Genomic DNA, 10073 nt, shown 5'->3' on the forward strand with positions numbered 1-10073 from the left:
GACTCTACACCGGCATCACTGGTGGTACTAGACTCTACACCGGCATCACTGGTGGTACTAGACTCTACACCGGCATCACTGGTGGTACTAGACTCTACACCGGCATCACTGGTGGTACTAGACTCTACACCGGCATCACTGGTGGTACTAGACTCTACACCGGCATCACTGGTGGTACTAGACTCTACACCGGCATCACTGGTGGTACTAGACTCTACACCGGCATCACTGGTGGTACTAGACTCTACACCGGCATCACTGGTGGTACTAGACTCGACACCGGCATCACTGGTGGTACTAGACTCTACACCGGCATCACTGGTGGTACTAGACTCTACACCGGCATCACTGGTGGTACTAGACTCGACACCGGCATCACTGGTGGTACTAGACTCTACACCGGCATCACTGGTGGTACTAGACTCTACACCGGCATCACTGGTGGTACTAGACTCTACACCGGCATCACTGGTGGTACTAGACTCTACACCGGTATCACTGGTGGTACTAGACTCTACACCGGCATCACTGGTGGTACTAGACTCTACACCGGCATCACTGGTGGTACTAGACTCTACACCGGCATCACTGGTGGTACTAGACTCTACACCGGCATCACTGGTGGTACTAGACTCGACACCGGCATCACTGGTGGTACTAGACTCTACACCGGCATCACTGGTGGTACTAGACTCAACACCGGCATCACTGGTGGTACTAGACTCAACACCGGCATCACTGGTGGTACTAGACTCGACACCGGCATCACTGGTGGTACTAGACTAGACTACACCGGCATCACTGGTGGTACTAGACTCTACACCGGCATCACTGGTGGTACTAGACTCTACACCGGCATCACTGGTGGTACTAGACTCTACACCGGCATCACAGGTCGTACTAGACTACACCGGCATCACTGGTGGTACTAGACTCAACACCGGCATCACTGGTGGTACTAGTACACCGGCATCACTGGTGGACTAGACTACACCGGCATCACTGGTGGTACTAGACTCTACACCGGCATCACTGGTGGTACTAGACTCTACACCGGCATCACTGGTGGTACTAGACTCTACACCGGCATCACTGGTGGTACTAGACTCTACACCGGCATCACTGGTGGTACTAGTCTCTACACCGGTATCACTGGTGGTACTAGACTCTACACCGGCATCACTGGTGGTACTAGACTCTACACCGGCATCACTGGTGGTACTAGACTCTACACCGGCATCACTGGTGGTACTAGACTCTACACCGGCATCACTGGTGGTACTAGACTCTACACCGGCATCACTGGTGGTACTAGACTCTACACCGGCATCACTGGTGGTACTAGACTCTACACCGGCATCACTGGTGGTACTAGACTCTACACCGGCATCACTGGTGGTACTAGACTCTACACCGGCATCACTGGTGGTACTAGACTCTACACCGGCATCACTGGTGGTACTAGACTCTACACCGGCATCACTGGTGGTACTAGACTCTACACCGGCATCACTGGTGGTACTAGACTCTACACCGGCATCACTGGTGGTACTAGACTCTACACCGGCATCACTGGTGGTACTAGACTCTACACCGGCATCACTGGTGGTACTAGACTCTACACCGGCATCACTGGTGGTACTAGACTCTACACCGGCATCACTGGTGGTACTAGACTCTACACCGGCATCACTGGTGGTACTAGACTCTACACCGGCATCACTGGTGGTACTAGACTCTACACCGGCATCACTGGTGGTACTAGACTCGACACCGGCATCACTGGTGGTACTAGACTCGACACCGGCATCACTGGTGGTACTAGACTCTACACCGGCATCACTGGTGGTACTAGACTCTACACCGGCATCACTGGTGGTACTAGACTCTACACCGGCATCACTGGTGGTACTAGACTCTACACCGGCATCACTGGTGGTACTAGACTCAACACCGGCATCACTGGTGGTACTAGACTCTACACCGGCATCACTGGTGGTACTAGACTCTACACCGGCATCACTGGTGGTACTAGACTCTACACCGGCATCACTGGTGGTACTAGACTCTACACCGGCATCACTGGTGGTACTAGTCTCTACACCGGCATCACTGGTGGTACTAGACTCTATCACTGGTGGTACTAGACTCTACACCGGCATCACTGGTGGTACTAGACTCTACACCGGCATCACTGGTGGTACTAGACTCTACACCGGCATCACTGGTGGTACTAGACTCTACACCGGCATCACTGGTGGTACTAGACTCTACACCGGCATCACTGGTGGTACTAGACTCTACACCGGCATCACTGGTGGTACTAGACTCTACACCGGTATCACTGGTGGTACTAGACTCTACACCGGCATCACTGGTGGTACTAGACTCTACACCGGCATCACTGGTGGTACTAGACTCTACACCGGCATCACTGGTGGTACTAGACTCTACACCGGCATCACTGGTGGTACTAGACTCTACACCGGCATCACTGGTGGTACTAGACTCTACACCGGCATCACTGGTGGTACTAGACTCTACACCGGCATCACTGGTGGTACTAGACTCTACACCGGCATCACTGGTGGTACTAGACTCTACACCGGCATCACTGGTGGTACTAGACTCTACACCGGCATCACTGGTGGTACTAGACTCTACACCGGCATCACTGGTGGTACTAGACTCTACACCGGCATCACTGGTGGTACTAGACTCGACACCGGCATCACTGGTGGTACTAGACTCGACACCGGCATCACTGGTGGTACTAGACTCTACACCGGCATCACTGGTGGTACTAGACTCTACACCGGCATCACTGGTGGTACTAGACTCTACACCGGCATCACTGGTGGTACTAGACTCTACACCGGCATCACTGGTGGTACTAGACTCTACACCGGCATCACTGGTGGTACTAGACTCTACACCGGCATCACTGGTGGTACTAGACTCTACACCGGCATCACTGGTGGTACTAGACTCTACACCGGCATCACTGGTGGTACTAGACTCTACACCGGCATCACTGGTGGTACTAGACTCTACACCGGCATCACTGGTGGTACTAGACTCTACACCGGCATCACTGGTGGTACTAGACTCTACACCGGCATCACTGGTGGTACTAGACTCTACACCGGCATCACTGGTGGTACTAGACTCTACACCGGCATCACTGGTGGTACTAGACTCTACACCGGCATCACTGGTGGTACTAGACTCTACACCGGCATCACTGGTGGTACTAGACTCGACACCGGCATCACTGGTGGTACTAGACTCTACACCGGCATCACTGGTGGTACTAGACTCTACACCGGCATCACTGGTGGTACTAGACTCGACACCGGCATCACTGGTGGTACTAGACTCTACACCGGCATCACTGGTGGTACTAGACTCTACACCGGCATCACTGGTGGTACTAGACTCTACACCGGCATCACTGGTGGTACTAGACTCTACACCGGTATCACTGGTGGTACTAGACTCTACACCGGCATCACTGGTGGTACTAGACTCTACACCGGCATCACTGGTGGTACTAGACTCTACACCGGCATCACTGGTGGTACTAGACTCTACACCGGCATCACTGGTGGTACTAGACTCGACACCGGCATCACTGGTGGTACTAGACTCTACACCGGCATCACTGGTGGTACTAGACTCAACACCGGCATCACTGGTGGTACTAGACTCAACACCGGCATCACTGGTGGTACTAGACTCGACACCGGCATCACTGGTGGTACTAGACTCTACACCGGCATCACTGGTGGTACTAGACTCTACACCGGCATCACTGGTGGTACTAGACTCAACACCGGCATCACTGGTGGTACTAGACTCAACACCGGCATCACTGGTGGTACTAGACTCTACACCGGCATCACTGGTGGTACTAGACTCAACACCGGCATCACTGGTGGTACTAGACTCTACACCGGCATCACTGGTGGTACTAGACTCTACACCGGCATCACTGGTGGTACTAGACTCTACACCGGCATCACTGGTGGTACTAGACTCTACACCGGCATCACTGGTGGTACTAGTCTCTACACCGGTATCACTGGTGGTACTAGACTCTACACCGGCATCACTGGTGGTACTAGACTCTACACCGGCATCACTGGTGGTACTAGACTCTACACCGGCATCACTGGTGGTACTAGACTCTACACCGGCATCACTGGTGGTACTAGACTCTACACCGGCATCACTGGTGGTACTAGACTCTACACCGGCATCACTGGTGGTACTAGACTCTACACCGGCATCACTGGTGGTACTAGACTCTACACCGGTATCACTGGTGGTACTAGACTCTACACCGGCATCACTGGTGGTACTAGACTCTACACCGGCATCACTGGTGGTACTAGACTCTACACCGGCATCACTGGTGGTACTAGACTCTACACCGGCATCACTGGTGGTACTAGACTCTACACCGGCATCACTGGTGGTACTAGACTCTACACCGGCATCACTGGTGGTACTAGACTCTACACCGGCATCACTGGTGGTACTAGACTCTACACCGGTATCACTGGTGGTACTAGACTCTACACCGGCATCACTGGTGGTACTAGACTCTACACCGGCATCACTGGTGGTAATAGACTCTACACCGGCATCACTGGTGGTACTAGACTCTACACCGGTATCACTGGTGGTACTAGACTCTACACCGGCATCACTGGTGGTACTAGACTCTACACCGGCATCACTGGTGGTACTAGACTCTACACCGGCATCACTGGTGGTACTAGACTCTACACCGGCATCACTGGTGCTACTTGACTCTACACCGGCATCACTGGTGCTACTAAGATCTACACCGGTATCACTGGTGGTACTAAGATCTACACCGGTATCACTGGTGGTACTAAGATCTACACCGGTATCACTGGTGGTACTAGACTCTACACCGGTATCACTGGTGGTACTAAGATCTACACCGGTATCACTGGTGGTACTAAAATTTACACTGGTATCACTGGTGGTACTAAGATCTATACCGGTATCACTGGTGGTACTAAGATTTACACCAGTATCACTGGTGGTACTAGAATCAACACCGGTATCACTGGTGGTACTAGAATCTACACCGGTATTACTGGTGGTACTAGAATCTACACTGGTATCACTGGTGGTACTAGAATCTACACTAGTATCACTGGTGGTACTAGAATCTACATCAGTATCACTGGTGGTACTAGACTCTACACCGGTATCACTGGTGGTACTAGAATCTACACCAGTATCACTGGTGGTACTAGAATCTACACCGGTATCTTTGGTGGTACTAGAATCTACACCAGTATCTTTGGTGGTACTAGAATCTACACCGGTATCACTGGTGGTACTAGAATCTACACCAGTATCACTGGTGGTACTAGAATCTACACCGGTATCACTGGTGGTACTAGAATCTACACTGGTATCACTGGTGGTACTAGAATCTACACTGGTATCACTGGTGGTACTAGAATCTACACTGGTATCACTGGTGGTACTAGAATCTACACTAGTATCACTGGTGGCACTAGAATATACACCAGTATCACTGGTGGTACTAGAATCTGCACCGGTATCACTGGTGGTACTAGAATCTACACCGGTATCACTGGTGGTACTAGAATCTACACCGGTATCACTGGTGGTACTAGAATCTACACTGATATCACTGGTGGTACTAGAATCTATATCAGTATCACTGGTGGCACTAGAATCTACATCGGTATCACTGGTAGTACTAGAATTTACACTAGTATCACTGGTGGTACTAGAATCTACACCAGTATCGCTGGTGGCACTAGAACCTACACCGGTATCACTGGTGGTACTAGAATCTACACCAGTATCACTGGTGGTACCAGAATCTACGCCGGTATCACTGGTGGCAAGGGAATTTACACCGGTATCACTGGTGGCACGGGAATCTACACCAGTATCACTGGTGGCACAGGAATAGGTTACAGCGTTGGTGTTGGTGCTTGCCTTTGCTGATAAGTGGTGTTTGTAATTCCTTTGTTGTGCTGGCGGCGTCTGCTGACGCTGCGGGAGCTTCTGCTGACGGGGTGTTTCTCAAATCCTACTCTTGTGTAATTACTTCTCTGTAGTTACACCAGCAAAGCAATGCTCACCATGTTCAGCCTTTTAGAATTATTCATATTATTAAGGTTGTAATTGTTAGTGATACTGTCTTGGCTCCCATTCCAGCCATTGCTAGTGATACATGCTATCTTAGCTCCCATTCCAGCCAGTGCTAGTGATACATGCTATCTTGGCCTCCTATTCCAACCAGTTTTAGTGATACATGCGCTTGAAGTTCCTGAACCTGTACTCCCTGGAATGCATGCGGGAGAGATGCATGATTATATGCACCTGGAAAATCCTAGAGGGATTAGTACCAAACTTGCACACGAAAATCACTTCCTACGAAAGCAAAAGACAAGGCAGACGATGCAACATCACCCCAATGAAAAGCAAGGGTGTCACTAGCACATTAACAGACAGCACAGTAAGTGTCAGGGGCCCAAGACTGTTCAACTGCCTCCCAGCATACATAAGGGGGATTACCAATAGACCCCTGGCTGTCTTCAGGCAGGCACTGGACAAGCACCTAAAGTCGGTACCTGACCAGCCGGGCTGTGGTTCGTACGTTGGATTGCGTACAGCCAGCAGTAACAGCTTGGTTGATCAGTCCCTGATCCACCATGAGGCCTGGTCACAGACCGGGCCGCGGGGGTGTTGACCCCCGGAACTCTCTCCAGGTAAACATGCTATCTAGGCCTCTCATTCCGGCCAGTGCTAGTGATGCATGCTATCTTGGCCTCCCAATCCAGCCAATGTTAGTAATACGTGCTATCTTGGCTCCCATTCCAGCCAATGTTAATAATACGTGCTATCTTGGCTCCCATTCCAGCCAATGTTAGTAATACGTGCTATCTTGGCTCCCAATCCAGCCAGTGTTAGTAATACGTGCTATCTTGGCTCCCATTCCAGCCAATGTTAGTAATACGTGCTATCTTGGCTCCCATTCCAGCCAGTGTTAGTAATACGTGCTATCTTGGCTCCCATTCCAGCCAATGTTAGTAATACGTGCTATCTTGGCTCCCATTCCAGCCAATGTTAGTAATACGTGTTATCTTGGCTCCCATTCCAGCCAATGTTAGTAATACGTGCTATCTTGGCTCCTATTCCAGCCAATGTTAATACGTGCTATCTTGGCTCCCATTCCAGCCAATGTTAGTAATACGTGCTATCTTGGCTCCCAATCCAGTCAATGTTAGTAATACGTGTTATCTTGGCTCCCATTCCAGCCAATGTTAGTAATACGTGCTATCTTGGCTCCCATTCCAGCCAATGTTAGTAATACGTGCTATCTTGGCTCCCATTCCAGCCAATGTTAGTAATACGTGCTATCTTGGCTCCCATTCCAGCCAATGTTAGTAACACGTGCTATCTTGGCTCCCATTCCAGCCAATGTTAGTAATACGTGTTATCTTGGCTCCCATTCCAGCCAATGTTAGTAATACGTGCTATCTTAGCTCCCATTCCAGTCAGTATTAGTGATACATGCTATCTTGGCTCCCATTCCAGCCAATGTTAGTAATACGTGCTATCTTGGCTCCCAATCCAGTCAATGTTAGTAATACGTGTTATCTTGGCTCCCATTCCAGCCAATGTTAGTAATACGTGTTATCTTGGCTCCCATTCCAGCCAATGTTAGTAATACGTGCTATCTTGGCTCCCATTCCAGTCAGTATTAGTGATACATGCTATCTTGGCTCCCAGTCCACTTATTCCTACTCTTATTTGTAAAGAAGTATTTCCTATTGTCTTTCTTGCTCTTATCATACGTATCTATTGTATGTTGCCGAAGAAGGTTCAGCGATATCCTTCTGTATTTACATGGCTGTATTGATCTTATAATTGATTACAAAACGTAAATTACAAAGGGGCTGCTTTTACTGATCTTATAGTTGATTACCCAAAGCTGCTCTGCAGCAGTGAATGATATTCTCAGTATGCTGTCAGTGCAAGACTGGGATGTTGAACCCACCCTGGGCGTGTGGGATGCGCAGACATCTTATTCATAGTCAGAAGTTATTGGCCGCGTCGCTCAAGGGAAGAATTTGTCTTTGCCAAACCTTTTCTTTCCAGTCAGCTATGCCAAGTTGATACTCTCTCCCTCTGTGTGTGTGAGAGAGAGAGAGAGAGAGAGAGAGAGAGAGCTTGTATTCACCTCTTGGTGATAGCTTCTAGTTCTTAATTAACATCGTTCTTGGACGACTTGAGATAATGTTAGACCAGACCATAAAAACCATCTCTTTATATCTCGGCACCACTGAAGAACTTGGCGTGCGAAAGTAACTTAACATCTCCAGCATCAGAGGTTTTCCGTGGCACTGAAATTTATTCGCTTATTGGCGTCAGAATTTTCAGGAAAACTCATTCGATCTTTTTCACAAAACACCTGCATATATTCTACACAAAACACCTGAAAATATTCTACACAAAATGCCTGAAAATATTCTACACCAAACACCTGCAAATATTCTACACAAAACACCTGCAAATATTGTATACAAAACGGAAGTGCTCCTCCAAATAAATTATTAAAACTACAACCGAAATTAAAATGCTTTTCTGAACCATGGAACATTACACTATTAAAAAATCCATCCTTTTTTTTCCCTGTGAATTCGAGTTGGCTGGAAGCTTTGTTCTGAAGCCTTAATTAAGTTGAATGTCTGTTGTCACAAAGCAATCCATCTTGCAAGTTATACAGTGTGGTGGGTCCCTCTATCTGCCCAGGCGAGCAGTAGAAAAGTCTGGTCCCAGGCCGGGCTGGGGGGAAGTAGGAAGACTCTCGAAACCTGTCACAGGTAGCGGTGCAGCCACAAATTCCGGCGTTGTGACAACGACGGTTCCTGTTGTGAAAATCTGGTATATAATAGTGACAGGTTGTGGTTAAAAGACGCATTAACAAACACTGAATGCATCTTATTATGGAAACGTTTCGGCCCTGGGACCTTGTTTACTCCAAGGTCCCAAGATCGAAACGTTTCCATAATAAAATATCCTAAGTATTCGCTTGTGTGTCTGAACCACGATGGTCGCTGTCAGTAGTGTTGCACCAACCTTCTTTTACCTTACAAGTTATGTTTACTACACTCACACACATACGTCCAATCTTGACATGTCAGGATTCTGTATTGCCTCTTTTTAACTCGTACTTTAAGCTCTCCTTACGATGAATGACCCACACGGGTTTATCGCTTCACGTAAATATAACGTTAACAATTAAAAACTCTTTAAGACATTACTGCAACAAGATTATCTGAAAGCAATCACAGGTATAAGAATAATATAAATTATAATGTCAGGAGTCTAGTTTTTGTGACTACCGTCGTCTTATATTAGTCTTCAGATGAGTGATAGAATACTGATGTTAGCCAAGTATTTACTCGTAAACAAGGAATCGTCAATTATAGCTTTTCGATGCCTACAATCATGACTCACGAAAATGTACCTAGTTGGATGAACCTTTTTGAAGCTAGCTGGCCTAGTGGCTAACGCGTCGGTCTGGAGTTTTATGACTCTTATCGCGGGTTCTAACCCCACCCGTGGTATGGTTTGTCTATAATCAGCCTGGGAACAATGTTTTAATAAGCAACGAATTCCATCAGACTGTAACACAGAGCTGACATAAAATCAGACTAATGCCAGTCAACTACGATCGTACTGTGGAAAATGACACTTGTATACAGTTCAGGACATGTATTATGCGAAACATATTACCATGAGTGACTTCATCAGTCCTAAAACAGAGTAAGCTAATACTGGGTATTATATAGTGGACAGTGTAGGTGACCTATGGCATGGGTAAGGTGAGGCAGGAGGTGCGTCAGGTTGCAAATAAGAGGTTGAACAACCTGCTTCCCGACGCATTTCCTGCCTCACCTCAGCCTTGCTACTGGTCGGTCACCTGCACCGTCAGCCACATAATACACTGTTTTAGCTTCCTCTGTATTAAGATTGATGAA

The sequence above is a fragment of the Cherax quadricarinatus genome, chromosome 18, assembly GCF_038502225.1.
Source record: "Cherax quadricarinatus isolate ZL_2023a chromosome 18, ASM3850222v1, whole genome shotgun sequence".
Lineage (NCBI taxonomy): Eukaryota > Metazoa > Arthropoda > Malacostraca > Decapoda > Parastacidae > Cherax > Cherax quadricarinatus.